The sequence below is a fragment of the Pongo pygmaeus genome, chromosome 6 (assembly GCF_028885625.2).
Source record: "Pongo pygmaeus isolate AG05252 chromosome 6, NHGRI_mPonPyg2-v2.0_pri, whole genome shotgun sequence".
Classification (NCBI taxonomy): domain Eukaryota; kingdom Metazoa; phylum Chordata; class Mammalia; order Primates; family Hominidae; genus Pongo; species Pongo pygmaeus.
The window spans coordinates 53,240,451-53,257,106 of NC_072379.2; the positions used below are offsets into that span (position 1 = coordinate 53,240,451).

A 16,656-nucleotide genomic window follows, 5' to 3' on the forward strand; every position below is an offset into this window, starting at 1 on the left:
ATATTTTTATTAATCACGATCTACAACATGTATGTCTTAGGCACCAATTTTACATAAATCATAGCATTAAGCAGCATTCGGTGTGAAAATTACTAATAGTGAAAAATACTAATCCCTAATTGCCCTCAACTATAAACTAATTCTGAGGTGTCTTCTACTATTAGTCTATCAGTATTAAGTACAATATTCACAGTTCTTAAAATTTACTGAGATGATGGTAATGATGATGATTTCTATGATACAGTTTAGTATCCCTAATCTGAGAAAGATCTAGTGGCTATAACCTTTCATGTCCTGCTAGTGTGATTAGTGTATCCTATAATGTATTACATAGGGAAAAATTATGTTAGAGGAAAATTAAGCTACTCATTAAGGGAATAAATAAAAGGCCAATCTTGTACCTTGTCATCTCTACCTCATACACCATATACAGTAAGTACTATAGTAACTATTCTGTATTACCCTGAATATCAGTGACAATCTTAAATAGTATACTTAGATTTTAAAGAGTGCTCAAAAAGAAATCAAATTGCATAGATATAGATGATACTCTTCTTGTATCTGACTAAGAATAATCATACAGCTAAGCAACTTTTAAAAAGAAAACATATCACCAAAGAGGCTTAAAAAAAAAGAAAAAAAGAGAGAGGACAAACTGAGTTTTGGAGTCCTTATTACTGCATTATACTCTAACCCACCTCAACTGATACAATAGATTTATCAACCTTAAATAGCCTGAAAGATGTTCTAGGATGAGTATTGTCTGCGAATGAATGTTCACTAAACATACATCTGAACCATTCAGGAATCTCTTTAGAGAGATAAAAATTGTTTATATTAATGCTGTTTGAAAAGTATTCTTTCAATACTCAGATTCTTTTATAACGTATGGTAGGCTTTACAGTTACTGTTTTAAGCTTTGTTTTTGTTGTTGTTATGGTTTTTTTTTTTTTTTTGAAACAGAGTCCCGCTCTGTTGCCAGGCTGGACTGCAGTGGCACGATCTCAGCTCACCGCAACCTCCGCCTCCTGGGTTCAAGTGATTCTCCCGCCTCAGCCTCCCAAGTAGCAAGTACAGGCACCACCACGCCCAGCTAATTTTTGTATTTTTAGTACAGACAGAGTTTCAACCATGTTGGCCAGGATGGTCTCGCTCTGTTGACCTAATGATCTGCCCACCTGGGCCTCCCAAAGTGCTGGGACTACAGGCATGAGCCACCGCGCCCAGCCTAAGCTTTGTTTTTTAATGTTATCCTTATCCACTATGCTATTAAAAGTTTCCAAAAAAGATGTGAGTTTATATGCATGTTGTATGTGTATGCATGCTGTACACATGTATTCACAGAGACACAATCAGACAAAAAGAATCTCATCTAGCTATTTGGCAAACCTACCTGTCTGCAATCAGCAAAAATGAATAAATATAAAAATGCCTCTAAGTAGTCGAAATAAATGCTGCAAGGTCTTTGTAATAAAAATCATGCAAATTTTCAAAGGTAGGATTCCCAGGTCCGACTAAGGGCATCAATTCTTATTTTAATTATGGTTCTAACAATTGTCATTTTTCTAAACAAGTTACTGATATTCCTGTAGCTTCAGCCTTCTCATTTGTAAAATGAGTATATTTGTGTAAGAGCTCCAAGGTTATCAGCTAATCTTTAGCAAAGGCGCCAAGAATACACAATGGTGAAAGAACAGTCTCTTCAGTAAGTGGTGCTGGGAAAACTGGATATCCACATGCAAAAAAAAAAAAAAAAAAAAAAGGATTCTTATCTTACAGTATACAACCAAAATCCACTCAAAGTAGATTAAAGATTTAAACCTAAGATCTGAAGCTGTAAAACTTCCAGAAGGTAAACATATTGTGAAAAGCTTCATGGCATGGGTCTTGGCAATGATTTGTTGGATACGACACCAAAAGCACAAGCAACAAAACAAAAAATAGAGGGAAGGACTACATCAAACAAAAAATTTTCTGCACAGCAAAGAAAACAATCAACAAAAAAACACATAATGGGGGAAAATATTTGCAAACCATGTATCTGATAAGCAATTAGTCTCTAAAATATATGAGAAGCTCACACAACTCAGTAACAAAAAACAAATAAACCAATTCAAAAATGGGCAAAGGACTAGAATAGACATTTTTCCAAATAAGACATACAAATCACCAACAGGTATATGAAAAGGTGCTCAGCATCACTAATTACCAGGGAAATGTAAATCAAAACCACAATGAGATATCACCTCACATGTTAGAAAAACAGAAAGAAATCCTGCCATTCACAACAACACAGACAAACCTAGAGAACATCATGCTAAATGAAATAAGCCAGACAACAAAAGACAAACACTACATGATCTCACTCATATGTGGAATATTTTTTAGAAGTCAAATTCACGGAAACAGAGAGTAGCAGGGTGCTTACCAGGGGTCAGGGATGGGGAAAACGAAGAAATATTGGTCAAATGATATACACTTGCAGTTATAATATGAATACGTTCTGGAGACCTAATGCACAGCACAGTGATTACAGTGAATAATAATGGACACCTGAAATTTGCTAAGAGAGTGGATCTTTGTTCTCATCACAAAAAAGAAGATAATTATGAGAAGTGATCCATACGTTAATTAGCTTGATTCTGGTAAGCATTACACAATGCATATGTATATCAGAACATCACATTGTACACCTTGAATATATACAATTTTTATTTATCAATCATATCTCAATAATGCTGAAAAAAAGAGTTCCAAAGTTTGAGGAAAGATGTCAAAGTCCCTAACACGGTATAGCACACATAAGACACAGAATAAATTATAGAATTATTAAGAGGGTTATTATTATCTGCTTCCCTAGCCCAGAAAAAAAGAAAGTGGTAAATTAGAAAGGGGGTGAAGACACTGTCAGCTGGGACCAATGACAGCTAATGCCCTAACAAAAATAAAAGAGAACATCTATAAAACACATATCAAATAATTCAAAAAAGAACATCTGTCTGGGCTCAGTTAGAATAGGAGCAATTATGAGCCCTATATATCTCAAAAAGAGAAATGTCATTGTTAAGTGGATTTAATATAGTTTGGTATAGCTCTTTTTTTTTTTTTGCAAAAAAAGAACTTTTGGCAGAGATGCTAACTGCTGCCCCCAACAGCCATTCTTTTTTAGTAGTAGAATCATGAATTATCACTAGACACGTGGCCATCCAAAATAAAGCTTCCACTTGCAGTCCTCTATTTACAGACGCATCATATTATTATGTTCTTCTCAACAAGATAGGAGCAGAGGTTATACATACAACTTGCAGACATGCCCTTACATGGACCAACTATACACTTCCCTCCCCTCTTTGTAGCATCATGGTAAGGCTGGAGCAGTTGTCTTGGCCTCAGAGATGGAAGTCACATATTGTGGACAGCAGAGCCTCTCTATCAGCCCTAGGCTACTTTATCTCCAGATGGTTAAACATGACAGAAATAAACATATTTTTGTTTTGTTTTGTTTTGTTTTGTTTTGAGATGGAGTCTCGCTCCCTCACCCAGGCTGGAGTACAGTGGCACGATCTTGGCTCACTGCAACCTCCTCCTCCCTGGTTCAAGCAATTCTCCTGCCTCAGCCTCCTGAGTAATTGAGATTACAAGCGCGCCACCACCCCTAGCTGATTTTTGTACTTTTAGTAAAGATGAGGTTTCACCATGTTGGACAGGCTGGTCATGAACTTCTGACCTCAGGTGATCCGCTCACCTCAGCCTCCCAAAGTCCTGGAATTACAGGCATAAAGCCACCACGCCCGGCCAAACATCTTTCTTATTTAAGCCATCATTAAGTCGAGTCTTTGTTAAAGCAACCAAACCTGGATCTTAAATAACACAGAACCTAATCGGAGCCTAAAGATCCATCCAGCATTGCTGTCTCTTAAAATTTAGTTTCACTTAACTGAACCCTGGTACCAAAAATAACAGGTATAGGAAAGATATTAGGACAACTGGGGGAATTTGAATATGACTGCATGTTAGATAACATTAAGGAAATATTGCTAATTTTCTTAAGTGATCATGGCATTGTGAAATGTAAGAGAATATTCTCATTGGGAGATGTGTGCTGATGTACTTATGGTAAGGTGGTGCAAGATGTGTAACTCACTTTCAAATGGTTCATCAAAAAAATGTGTGTAAATACATATATATTTACAAGTGTTGATGTGGTAGAAATATGGGTGTTCATGTTACTTTTTCTATATACTTTTTCACAACAAAAATATAAAAAAATTAAGTCCAAATATATACCCTTTGTATGTAAATACAAATGTCGATACATTTTCTATTAAGATATGAAATATTTATGCAATGACCTTGACCTATGGTGGAGGATATTATGGTAACCAAAATAATACTCTTGATATCTGTGTTATTGAAGACTATAAGCTCAGAACACGTGTACTTGCAAGCAGAAGTACCAATAAAATTTGTGTTCATTTCAATATGTGGTATCATTGAACCACAAATCTTCAGTCTCCCAAAGACCTCAAAGAAGTGGTCTTCAAAATGTGGCCCCCAGACCAGCACCATTTGCATCACCTAGGAACTTCTCAGAAATGCCAATTCTAAGATACCAATCTAGGCCTACCATATCAGAAACTCCGGTCACAGAGCCCAGAAATGCTAGGTTTTAACAAGCCTAGAGACTACTACAGTGCATGCTAAAGTTTCAGAACCACTACCTTAGCATGATAGGATAAAGAAGTAAGGCCTGAAGAAAGCTTGAACCCCAGAGAAAACCTGACCTGTTAGCATATGATATGGTTTGGATCTGTGTCCCTGTCCAAATCTCTTGTCAAATTGTAATCTCCAATGTTGGAGGTGGAGCCTGGAGGGAGGGAAGTAATTGGATCATGAGGGTGGTCCTTCATGAATGGTTTAGCACCATCCCCTTGGTACTGTTCTTATGATAGTGAGTGATTTATCAGGACATCTTGTTATTTAAAAGTGTGTAGCACCTCCCCCCCTCTCTCTCTTGCTCCTGCTCTCACTATGTGACATGTGTGCTCCTCCTTTGCCTTCCACCGTGATTGTAAGATTCCTGAGGCCTCCCCAGAAGCCAAGCAGATGCCAGCATCATGCTTCCTGTACAGCCTGCAGAACCGTGAGCCAATTATAAATTACCAGTCATGGGTATTTCTTTATAGCAATGCGAGAACAGCCTAATATAGCATAGTAGAAGAGGTCCTATTTCCTGAAACTCTAGCAACATAGAGGAGAATACTTAATATATTAAAGTCCAAGTGGCTGCCTCTAAAGCCAAATAATCTAGGTTTGAGTCCAGCTCCACCAATTATTAGCTGTGAGCTTAGACTCAAGTTTCCTTATCTGCAAGATGGAGTAACTACTTCAGTAACTTGTGAGAATTAAAATAATGTATGGAAACTAGACCTAGCAGTGGAAAATACCCAAACACATTATTATTTCTATAATTATTTTCTAACTCTTATACTACATGTTGTATTAATGTTTAACTGCTTGCTATTTCCCACACACACCATGATGATGCATGCTTCCTTGCTTTTGTTTACATGATTTTCTTTCCTCCAAAGATCCTTTAACTTTTCTCGCCCTCATCTAGCAAACATTTGCTAGCTTCTCCCCAGTTATCCATTCCCCTCTCCTCATGCTCAGCCATAAGGTTTGGGTGAGACTGACCTCACTCTAAGCTTGAGGCAAGGCCCTGACTTATGTAAACCAATTAGTACCCCAGTAGTCACAAGTGATTGGTTCAGGGATAATTTACAGCCAATGAGAGAAAAACGAAATCCCTAATTTGAGCTGGAACTAAAGGAAAAGTTACTCTTCCCTGGTGAGTAATGCGTGAGGAGCATATGGTATGGAATCACAGAGGCCATTTGGCTTTTCCAAAAGCACAGTTAAGAGAGAGCCATGGTAGACACTGTTTGAGCCAGTGCATCAAGCCTCACCTGGAGCCAAATCTTCCTCTGAACTCTGCAGGCAATTCATTCCTGTAGATATTGAAGTCACTTTGAGTCAGGTCTCTGTCCCTGAATCAAGTGGATCAGCGCATTTTTCCTCTGAGAGACATCACAAGCTAAGACTCACATCTTTCCATAAGTCTTCTCGTTCCGCTTCATCAATCACCCTCCATCTGAGATCCCACAGAGCCCCCATCCCACCTCCATCTTAGAACACGTCATCTATTGAAATGATCTGTTTTTGTGTCTCTCATTTGCCCTGGACTAACTCAAAGGCAGAAACCATATCTTACTCATCTTTGTAAATCCAGCAACTATAAAATGCCTGGCACATAGGAGATACATTAATACACGTCTGTTGAGCTGAAGTAAGCTAGGCAAAATAATTTATTCATCTGTACCTAAGATTGGCTGAGATTTTATTCCATGTGTTTCACTCTGCATACAAAGTATGTGAAAAATGCTTTATTTATTACAATCTTGGCTACTGATGTTTAGAAAAATGTAGAGATTGATCCAAAACATTACTCAAAAATAAATAAATAAATCCTTCAAATCACTGTTTTGGAAACCACTTCAGAATACATACCAAAGGCTCCCCTTACAGATAATGGGAATAGAAAGAACAGTCCAGAAAAAGCCATGAAAGTTTTGTCATTCTGACAGAACAGAGCCAACAGGAAGCCTTCACAAAAGCAATGGGATTTCAGAAGCTATTTAAATGACCTTGCCATGAACCATACTCAAAGAGTCTTTACCACATGCTCAGTATTATATCAGGAGCTGTAAGAAATATGGAACAACAGCAATATTAACTACTACTGTCATTTACTGAGCACCTGTTACATTTCTGGCCTTCTGTTAAACATTTAAACAGCATTATTAGTTATAATTTTTAATAACTCTAAAAAATAGACAATAGTCCCATTTTATACATGAGAAGACTGAAACCCACAGAACTTAAACAATTTGTCTAATGTCAAAGAATTAGAAAGTGACAACACACATTCAAATAGGAATCCATCTGGCTCCATTATAACACACTGAAACCCTGGGAAGGAAAATTTATATCCATTTATTAAAATAATATGCATTAACATACAAAATCTAAGTGGTGTAAAACAGACCAAACGCTGCAGAAAATCAAAGAACTTCATTACAATAAAATTTCCAGGAAAGATTTCATGACAGATACGATGCACCCTGGACTGCAAAAGATTGGCAGAGTGAATAGCAGTCAAAGGTAAAAGTAGAGGGAAATTATCGGACAGAAAAGGAACACAGAAAAAGATGCAGAGGCAGTTATACTTGATCCACAGTGCAATGGATCATGTTTCACCAACAGAGCATGAAACATAAAAGCACAAATTGAAAAGATGACAATATCTTAACAATGACTCCTCAAAAATTATGCTTAAACCATACAGGAAAAAATAATTTTTAAATCGGAAAAAAAATAGGAGATTTCAACAGAATTTAAAATCTGGATTTTATTCTAGTCATTTTGAGTACAATAAGAGAAAAACAACTGTTGTGATTTGAAATATTACTTGTAAGATCTGGAAACAAATTGAGAAAGAACTGACCAAGATCAATTTGAGAGGATTTTAAAAATCAATTATTTTTCATTTTCAAAGGCAAAAAAAAAAATTCATGCCTGTGGGGATGGGGGGGTAGAGGCAGAAAAGTTCCATTATGGCAGCTTCATGTCATGAACATTTATTAAATAGTATATCTCATTTTCTGGCATTAAAATATCATATAGTCAAAGCTTGAACATGATGCAGAAACTGGTAATCAACTAAATGTTAATCAGACTGCTAAATTTAACAGTTTTCTCTATTAAATTATAATCTATTCATGAAAATTATAATCTATTCATGAAGTGTAGGAGTGTACTCGTGTGTTGTGTGTGTGTGTGTGTGTGTGTGTGTGTGTGTGTGTCCCCATGCCCAGAAGTTCTTTCTACCATGCATGACCCAGAGCATGTTCCATCCTTCATTATTATGGCAACAAGGGCCTGATGGAGGGCAGTCCTGAATGCCATATCCTCCATTTCTCTGTCTTTCTCTTCCTGTGGAATATATACAGCAGAGTAAGTGGTGTGGCAAACATGAAAGAAAACTACCATTACTCAGCATGCTACATGTTTTTTTAATCTCTCTATGCTCATATTTCTTTTACACATTGAGTAAAAATACAAGTGAAGAAATGCAAACGTGACCTATGGCCAAGCATATATGCAGTTCAGCATGCAGCTGTCAAAAATATTTGGTCTTTCTCCAAGTCTGAAAAACACACAAAAAACAGCTGTATAGGTAGTCAAAAAGGCAGACAGGAAACATCAAGAGACTGATACATAAGAACAGAAGAGTCCAAAAGTCTGTGGAACTTCCGCTCATTTTGCTCATTTTACGCATGCACGGAAAAAAAATTTGTTATTGTTACAGAAAGACTGAAACACTAACACATTAATCTTTATTGCAAACCTACCTCAAAAATGATACAACATGTTTGCTATGAACAAAGACATAAAAATATTCAGAGTAGGATTCTAACAGATACTGCCTTAAAAACAAATAGTAGATGGATATCTAGAGCTTGCTGGATTGTAAATTCGCCATTAAATATCATTTTTGTACTTTTCACTCATATCATCATGCAAATAAAACTACTATCATAGTTTTGAGATACATGCTACTATTTGGCTATGCTTAGTAACTAATAATTGGTAATTAGTTGAAAGAATAGCTAGCTTCTTTCTTATTACTCTCTCCCTCAAATTCTGTTATTGTTTGAACATTCTAAAGATAATTAGTGCCTAATAATAATGCAATATCCAATTAGATTCTAAGTTTAAAACCTTAGGCATAAATAAATACATTTTAAAACCTGAAGTAAACAGAAGAAATGAATAAATAGAATGCATATGTTGAGCTAAATAGCTAATATTTTAAATGATATACCAGGAAAAGTTACACAAATTCTCAACTATAATTCAAGTGTTACTCCAATAAATAGCCTCATGAGACTAATTGCTTTAAGATACAAGAAAATAAAATTTAAGTCTACATATTAACTTCTCCTATGAACTTGTCTTTTGACATTTTAATGTGTCTAATTTTAACAGCAAACTTTAATTGCCTCACAAAGACCATTACTAGGTGTTCTGTCAAGCTATTTATCACAATCTTCTCCCCTAAACTGTGAACAAGGTTAATAACATAAAATAAGAAAATTACAACCATTGATTAAATTAGCATTACATGTGATGGATTCAATATGAATACAATTTTAGAGTTTAAAAGAAGGCCATAAACATTATATTATTGCTTGCATCCACAAAATGTTGGGTGAATTATTTTGTCAGATGCAACGATCAAAAAAGTTTTGATAACATTTTCCGTAACTCATATTCATTCAACAAATTCCATGCACATTCATTGTACACCTAGTATGTGCTAGGAGAGACACAGTCGCTACTCTCAGAAAGTTGGGTGAATATGGGAGTTAATTAAATAGTACAACAATGTAAGAACAGACATATATTAAAGTAATTTAAAAGGCTATGGGAGGATGATTAAAAGCTTCAGAACACTGGGTCTTGCAGGTTGAGAAAGAGTTTGCCAAGCAATTAGAGAAGCAAAAGCAAATGGAACACCATGCATAGAGACATGGATTTAAAAAGAGGTGTGTGGAAGGTGTTGGGAGGGGAGGGACTGGGTGCGGAGAGACACTGGTGATGAAGATGATATGTTCATCAGAACTGATGGCAGAGCCACAATCTGAGGACAAGTTTGCTGCATCCTTATCCCAGACCCCTGGGAGCTCTATCAGTTTCCTCAACTGTAAAGTAATGGTAAGAAAAGAATATTACATGATACTGCAATAAGGATTAAATATAATTAAAATACATACTGCCTAGTACCTAGCAAGCATTCACTAAATGTTAAGTATTTGATATTACTGGGTTATTCTATTCCTTATAGACCAAACTTAAAATTGAAAAACTTAAAAATCAAGGGAAAAAGTTCTTTCAGAGAAAAATGGATAAAATTTAACGTGAGAAAGACTGCATGCACACACACACACATACATACACACTCAGAAATTCATCTTTTTTGCCAAAAATGGGGGGGTTTTAAGACTTCAAAAAATATGAGAAGTCTTTCGGAACTTAGGTCTGTGGGAACTGTTGGCTGTTCAAATGATTTTCTGACTATTTTAAGTTAACTTTCCTCAAAATAGCAATTTCCTTAACATGCTAACTATTGAACTCTCTAAAGAAGAATATCGTGAGTGTGTCGGAAACTGGGAATGGGGAATGAGCTGTCTCTGTTTGCACACCCTCACCCCAACACACACACACATATTCACATTCATATTCTCTCTCTTTCTCTCTCTCCCTTCCCCCACCCCAATATTGATATTTTCTTACAGGATGACTCCCTAAGAAAGACAAGACAGACAACATCATACAGAAGAGCCCGTGTACTTTAGCATTCCTTTCTTCTCCTTTATCCGAAAGAAAAATTATTAAAGAATGTGTCTAACGTTGAGGCATAAACTTAAAAAATATAACCAGTTTCAAAGTAAGGTAAACTACTCAAGGTAATAGCCAATCATGATGAGACCCCAGAGAATACTCCCAAAAATATTAAAAAACAAAAAAAATTAAATACTTTATTTTGTATAAATATTCCTCACTTGCAATAATATCAGTCTCATAAAGCATTAACTTCAAAAGCTAAATATTTCCTTTTTACATATTATCAACTCCCTTAATCTTAAATCATTAGCAACAAGAAGAAACAAGAAAAAAACTTTAGTTTACACTGAACTCACTGTGACCAATTAATTAATGTTGTGGGAAAAAAAAAAAAAAAACTAAAGCCAGGAAATTATCAGCTGAGTTTCAACATGATTTAAACTTACATGGTTTTAAAAGGCAAATCAAAATGAATTAGGGATAGTTACAACACTAAATTTCCTCAACTGTCCATTCCTATCACAGACTTCCATGTGCCATTTAGCCATTGTTTGGTCTCTTAAATTTCCTTGGTTTCTTCTAAGGGAAGTAGTTAAAATACCACATGTTTAGTAAAAGTCATACAGACAAATATACCAAAATATTCATCTTAATATACAAATGCAATCATGTTATCAACCCACTCAAAAACTTCCAAGATACTCCAGTACCTCCAGAATTAAGTATAAATTCATAAACAAGATATCCAAAAGAACTCCTCAGTGTACGTCTGCTAAATGAACATAGTACTCCCTCTCACCCAGCCCCATCAGCCAAATACTCCAAGTAAAATAACCCTGCCCTAAATGCCCTTATATCTTAAGTCCTTAAAGATAAGTTTATTTTCTTTTCATTATCTAGCTCATAGCATTGAGCACAGTCTCTTATATGTTGGTGCTCCAAAAATATGTGTTTAACTAAATTGACCCATCATGAAAACAAGAAACTACGTCGAACTCTGGTTCGAGATTAGCAATATGTCAGTTATCACCAAGAGGACCAAAATGTTTGAAAGTATCACCATATTCACATGAAAACTCTGTAAGAACTGCCATTATGTTTTATTCACCATGCCTCTCCATCCCTGATAGTCCCTCATATCCACTAGAACCAAAAGTATTTACTGAATGAATGAATAGAATCAAAGTAAAAATAATATATGGTGAAAGTCCTGAAATAATTAGTTTTGGCATGTGACACTTAAGAGACTGTGATTCAAAATTATTACAGAGTTTAGTATCCAACTTGGTATTACAGAGTTAGAACTAAGTCAAAAGACTAAGTACTCATCGTATGCCTAACACTAGATACACTAAGATCTATTAAGAAGAGAGGGGAAAGGTTAAGGTTAAATCTGCTCTTAAAAAAATTAAATAAAGAGATAAAGCCTACCAGAAAGACAATATAAAAAAATAGGAAAAAAAGGAAGCATGGCTGAGAACCCTACAAGGAAAATATACAAATTAGGAGAAAAATCATTCAACCGCAAAGAATAAATTGTGGAAGCCCAAAGTGGACACCAAAGGAGCAGAATGATCCTTAGATCCCTTAGTATTTCATAAAACTCTGACTTCAAAAGCATACTCAGATTAAACTTAAAGCTCTAGTAATTATTAGAGCCTGGGTACAAAGTCTTTTTCTTTTCAATACAAAACAAGAGATTATTATCAGCAGGCAAAGTACCAAAAAGGGGCACTAATTAGGATACTCCCTGACTGTTCCCTGTTTCCAAAGCAGGATGGTATATCATAAAACAACAAATTGAACAAATATGGAAAGAGTATCAAATGTAGATATAGTACCAATAAGCAGTGGAAAGGACAATGATTTTTGAATCAGAAACACAAGATGATAAGGTTTTGAATTCTGGCTTTCACAGACACATCCTAGATATGTGACTTGGGTACTTTGTTTAATTTCATTCAGTTGGTGTCTTCAAATGCAAAATAAGCCTTATTATAACCTCTATACCCCACTGGGTTGCTAGGAGGACTAAAGGAGAGGAGGAGGGAACCTGTATTAACTACCTGGTACAGTACATAGAACATGGTAGGAATGTATGGCAGTCTTAAACCAAAATTTAGCATGCTTTAAAAAAAGTCTCGAACCAACTTCCCCCAGCACCCACACTTATTTATACCTTGGATATCAGATAATTTAGTTATTAAGTCTCACTCTTTACATACCAAAGGACAGAAAAGATCTCAGAGGAAGGTTAGGAAAAAATATGCCAGGAAGTTGGAAATGGTTCAATTCAGAAATGTCAATTTTTATTTGCTAAAGTACTCAGTAAAGCGGTGATTCCCAGGCTCATGAATTTCATTCACCTGTAACATTTCAGAAACTACTGGAGAACATCATAGGGTTGTCAGCCTTGTGAAAAGCCCATCAGGATGTTTGCTTGCATATTTGTTTGTTTGTTTTTTGAGACGGAGTCTCGCTCTGTCACCCAGGCTGGAGTGCAGTGGCACAATCTCGGCTCACTGCAACCTCTACCTCCCGGGTTCAGGCAATTCTCCTGCCTCAGCCTCCTGAGTAGCTGGGACTGCAGCCATGTGCCACCACTTCTGGCTAATTTTTGTATTTTTTATTAGAGACAGGGTTTCATCATGTTGGTTGGCCAGGTTGGTCTTGAACCTCCTGACCTCAGGTGATCTGCCCGCCTCAGCTTCCCAAAGTGCTGAGATACAGGCATGAGCCACTCCGCCTGGCCCCAGTCAGGAAATTTTTTAAAGAAATAGATTATAATCACCAATATTCTCTTAAAAGACAATACTAATACAAATAAGTAGGAAGTAAAAAATGTCATCACTAAGTACAGTCCTCTAACTGAACAAATTTTAGCTTTAACTTACTTACATTAGCTCTTTTTCGTCCATTATCTTAAGACCATCCAAAACTTTAACATAGGATAGTAATTGAGAACTTCTGTTACAACTCAGCATCAACCATTTTAAAGGAACTTGGGAACAACTATTATAAAGAACTCAGAAAACAAACATAAAAAGTTTTTCATTTCCAGGAACAAAAGAAAAACTGGTTCCTATTCAGGCCTAGGTGAGGAAATAAGCATTTTCCATAAATATTCTGGCTTTTTAAAATCTCACTACTGTAAGAGTTCTGATATCAAAAAGTGAGACAAAGGCTCCCTCTGCTGACAAGTAGGCAATACGATCCCATTAAAAATCTTCCCAATATTAATTGGATACTGCATAGGCTTTTACTATTCTTTATCAAAGATTGGCTTTATTTTATGCCTTAAAACATAGGAATTCAGCTGCATCAGATATGAATGTGAAAGACATGTGTAACTACGTAACACTCCTTGTATATTCCAATAGATATTTCTAAATCAGCTTTCAAAATTCTTGATTTCTGCTCTCTGCTCTAAAAGTTAACTGAGCTCCAATGTCATACAAAGAGGAAATTAAACAAGGAAGGCTAAAGAATTGAGACAGGTTTTAAGAGGGTTTGAGGAACAACGGTAGCAATCTATGAATACATTGATGACCTTTTCTAACAGAAGTCCAATGAAATTAACAGAACCAAATGAAAGACTTCAGAATTAACAGTAATAGCCATTTACAACTCTGGTCCATACATTATTAGCACATCCAACTATTCTATAACTTGGGAAGGTCAAGAATTATTGTCCTCATTTACTGTGGAGAGACCTAAGGCTCAAGAAAGTTCAAATGATTTATTAAAGGACACACAGCTGGTAAGTAGCAGGGCCAGAACTCAACACTACGTCTTCTAACCTTCCTACTTTCTCCAACTGAATATTATGCATAGTGTAGGTACCTAATGACATAATTTCTAAATTCCTTTCTGATTCCAAATTTAACACGGTCTATCATTACCATAGCATTTTATATGCTTATAAGTAACATCTAATTTAAATATAAAATGTTAAATATTTCACTTTAGCAGACAAAACTTGATGCTGAATTCTTTGTTAATTGCTTGCAAATGTAAATAAAATCAAACAATAACTAGAGGACAAGTAGAGGAGGAGAATAGCATGTAAGACCCTGATTCTCAGACTAAAATTACTGTATAAAATGTTTCTTCAAAGCAGTACTTTTAAGTAGATCAATATGCTGCAAAAAAAAAAAAAGTAAATAAAATTTAGAAGCTAAAAACTAAGTAAAAGTGTGAACCCCATAAAGGTAAAAGGAGCTGCTGGGGCATTTTCCTAAATCAGACAATCATAAGCTTCAGTTTTCATGCTCTCAAATGAGATACAGTAAAGGAGAAAAAACTTGTGGACCACCTTTTGTGGGGAATCTAGTAGATCCTCATATTGAATTTATCTCCCCAGTACAAAGCAAAGACCACAAAGAGCTCTACCTCTACGGTAAGGAGAACTTGTAAATAGCATTCCCCCTCAAGCCCAGGAGAAAGCAAAATAAAGTACACATCTCAAAACTTGGAACCAGATGAAGGAAAAAAAAATCTATCCTAGGAATTCATAAACCCCAAACTGATTTTAATGTGGGTTTGCAGACTAAACTCATTCTATTGGATGACCCAAGAAACCTCAATCTGTGATTTTAGTATAAAGTGATACTGGGTTGGAAGTACCACCAAACATCTGACAAAAGATTACTCAAATCTTTGAAGAAAGACACCAATCATTCCCACTGATAATGTTCAAAAGAATATGACCTCAAAGTCAAAGTTACAATACACAAAAAATTGAAGGTAACATGACCAAGAAACAGCAAAAATAATAGAGAACAGGATGAAAACTGCAGACTTCATGTACTGAAATTGACAGAAAATATAAAAATATTATACTTTCTGTTTAAAGAAATAAAAGCAGGTATTAAAAATGATTAAGAGACCTTATCAATGACCAAGCAAAATTTTTAATAGAACAAACAGAACTTTGAGAAATAAAAAATATAATAATTAAGAGTGAATAAAATTAACAAAACTCTAAGAGCAGTTTTAATAAGAATTTGTAACTAAATAGCAGTGATTTAGAGAGCAAAACAAATAAATCTAAAAAAAACCCAAGATGCATCAAAATAATAGAGATGAATGGAAAATACACGTGAAGTTAAGAGACATAAACAATAGGGTAAGATGGTCTAACTTATATCTAACGGGATTTTCACAGGTACATAATAGAGAAAATATGGAAAAGGCAACATTCAAAGAAATAATGGCTGAGAATTATCCAGAACTGTTGAAAGTCACCAATGCTAATCCAGTTTTAAGTCCAATAAATCCCAAGTAGGATAAATAAAAATAAATCCTCCCTTAGATACCTGATAAGAAACCGCAGAAGCACAGAGAATGTCTTAAAAGCAAATAGAAAAAGACTGAAAGCTAACTTCTTTCTATCAATGGAAGCCAGACTAGAGTGGAATGTTATCTATTGTGTAGGAAAAATAACTATCAACATAGCTTTGCCTACCTAGTCTTCTCCTTGCCCTCCCCTCCAAAAAATGTTTTAAAGTAATAAAACAAAGATTTCATTCACAATAGCCACCAAGCAATTAGGTTCCTAACACACTGACGCTAGGTCAACTTTGAGATCTTGACTTGCTCAGGAAGGCTAAATTAAGTAAGGTCAAATTAAGTAATATACCCCTAAGATACATCCTTATTAACATGGTATCTTTTCCCTGGTAATGGTTGTGATTTGACACCTATTGCTATCTACTAATCATTATCTACTTAATGTTTATCTCCCTCCCCAAACTTAAAGAAGCCACAGACCTCGATTTTGAATCCATAGTGCCTACCAGGGTGCTGGCACATAAATGGAAGAAAAGAAGGAAGTGAGCAAGTGGGGTGGGAAGGAAAGAGACAGAGAAGATCTAACCAACCAAAAAACTAATACAAGAAAAATGTAAAATTTTTACTGAAAGACATAAAAGAATATCTAAATAAATAAGATATACTGTGTTCCTGGATGGGAAAAATTGTATCACAAACATGCCAGTTATGCATTAAAATAATTCATAGATTTAATGCAATGCCAAACAATATTCTAAAATATTTTTTTCATGGAACTCAATAAACTATCTTTTAAAGTTCAAGGGGGAAGTGAAAAGGAGCAAAAATAACATAGAAATTTTTTATAAGAACAGTGGGTGGGCCCAGTGGCACACGCCTGTAATCCCAGAACTT

At 35.5% G+C, this 16,656-nt stretch overlaps 1 protein-coding gene across 5 annotated transcripts in view; it reads right to left on the reverse strand.

Moving 5' to 3' along the window:
* BBS9 (Bardet-Biedl syndrome 9) overlaps nt 1-16,656 on the reverse strand; it is a 489,686-nt gene that overhangs the window by 363,200 nt on the left and 109,830 nt on the right. The gene's annotated exons all lie outside the window — the stretch shown is intronic.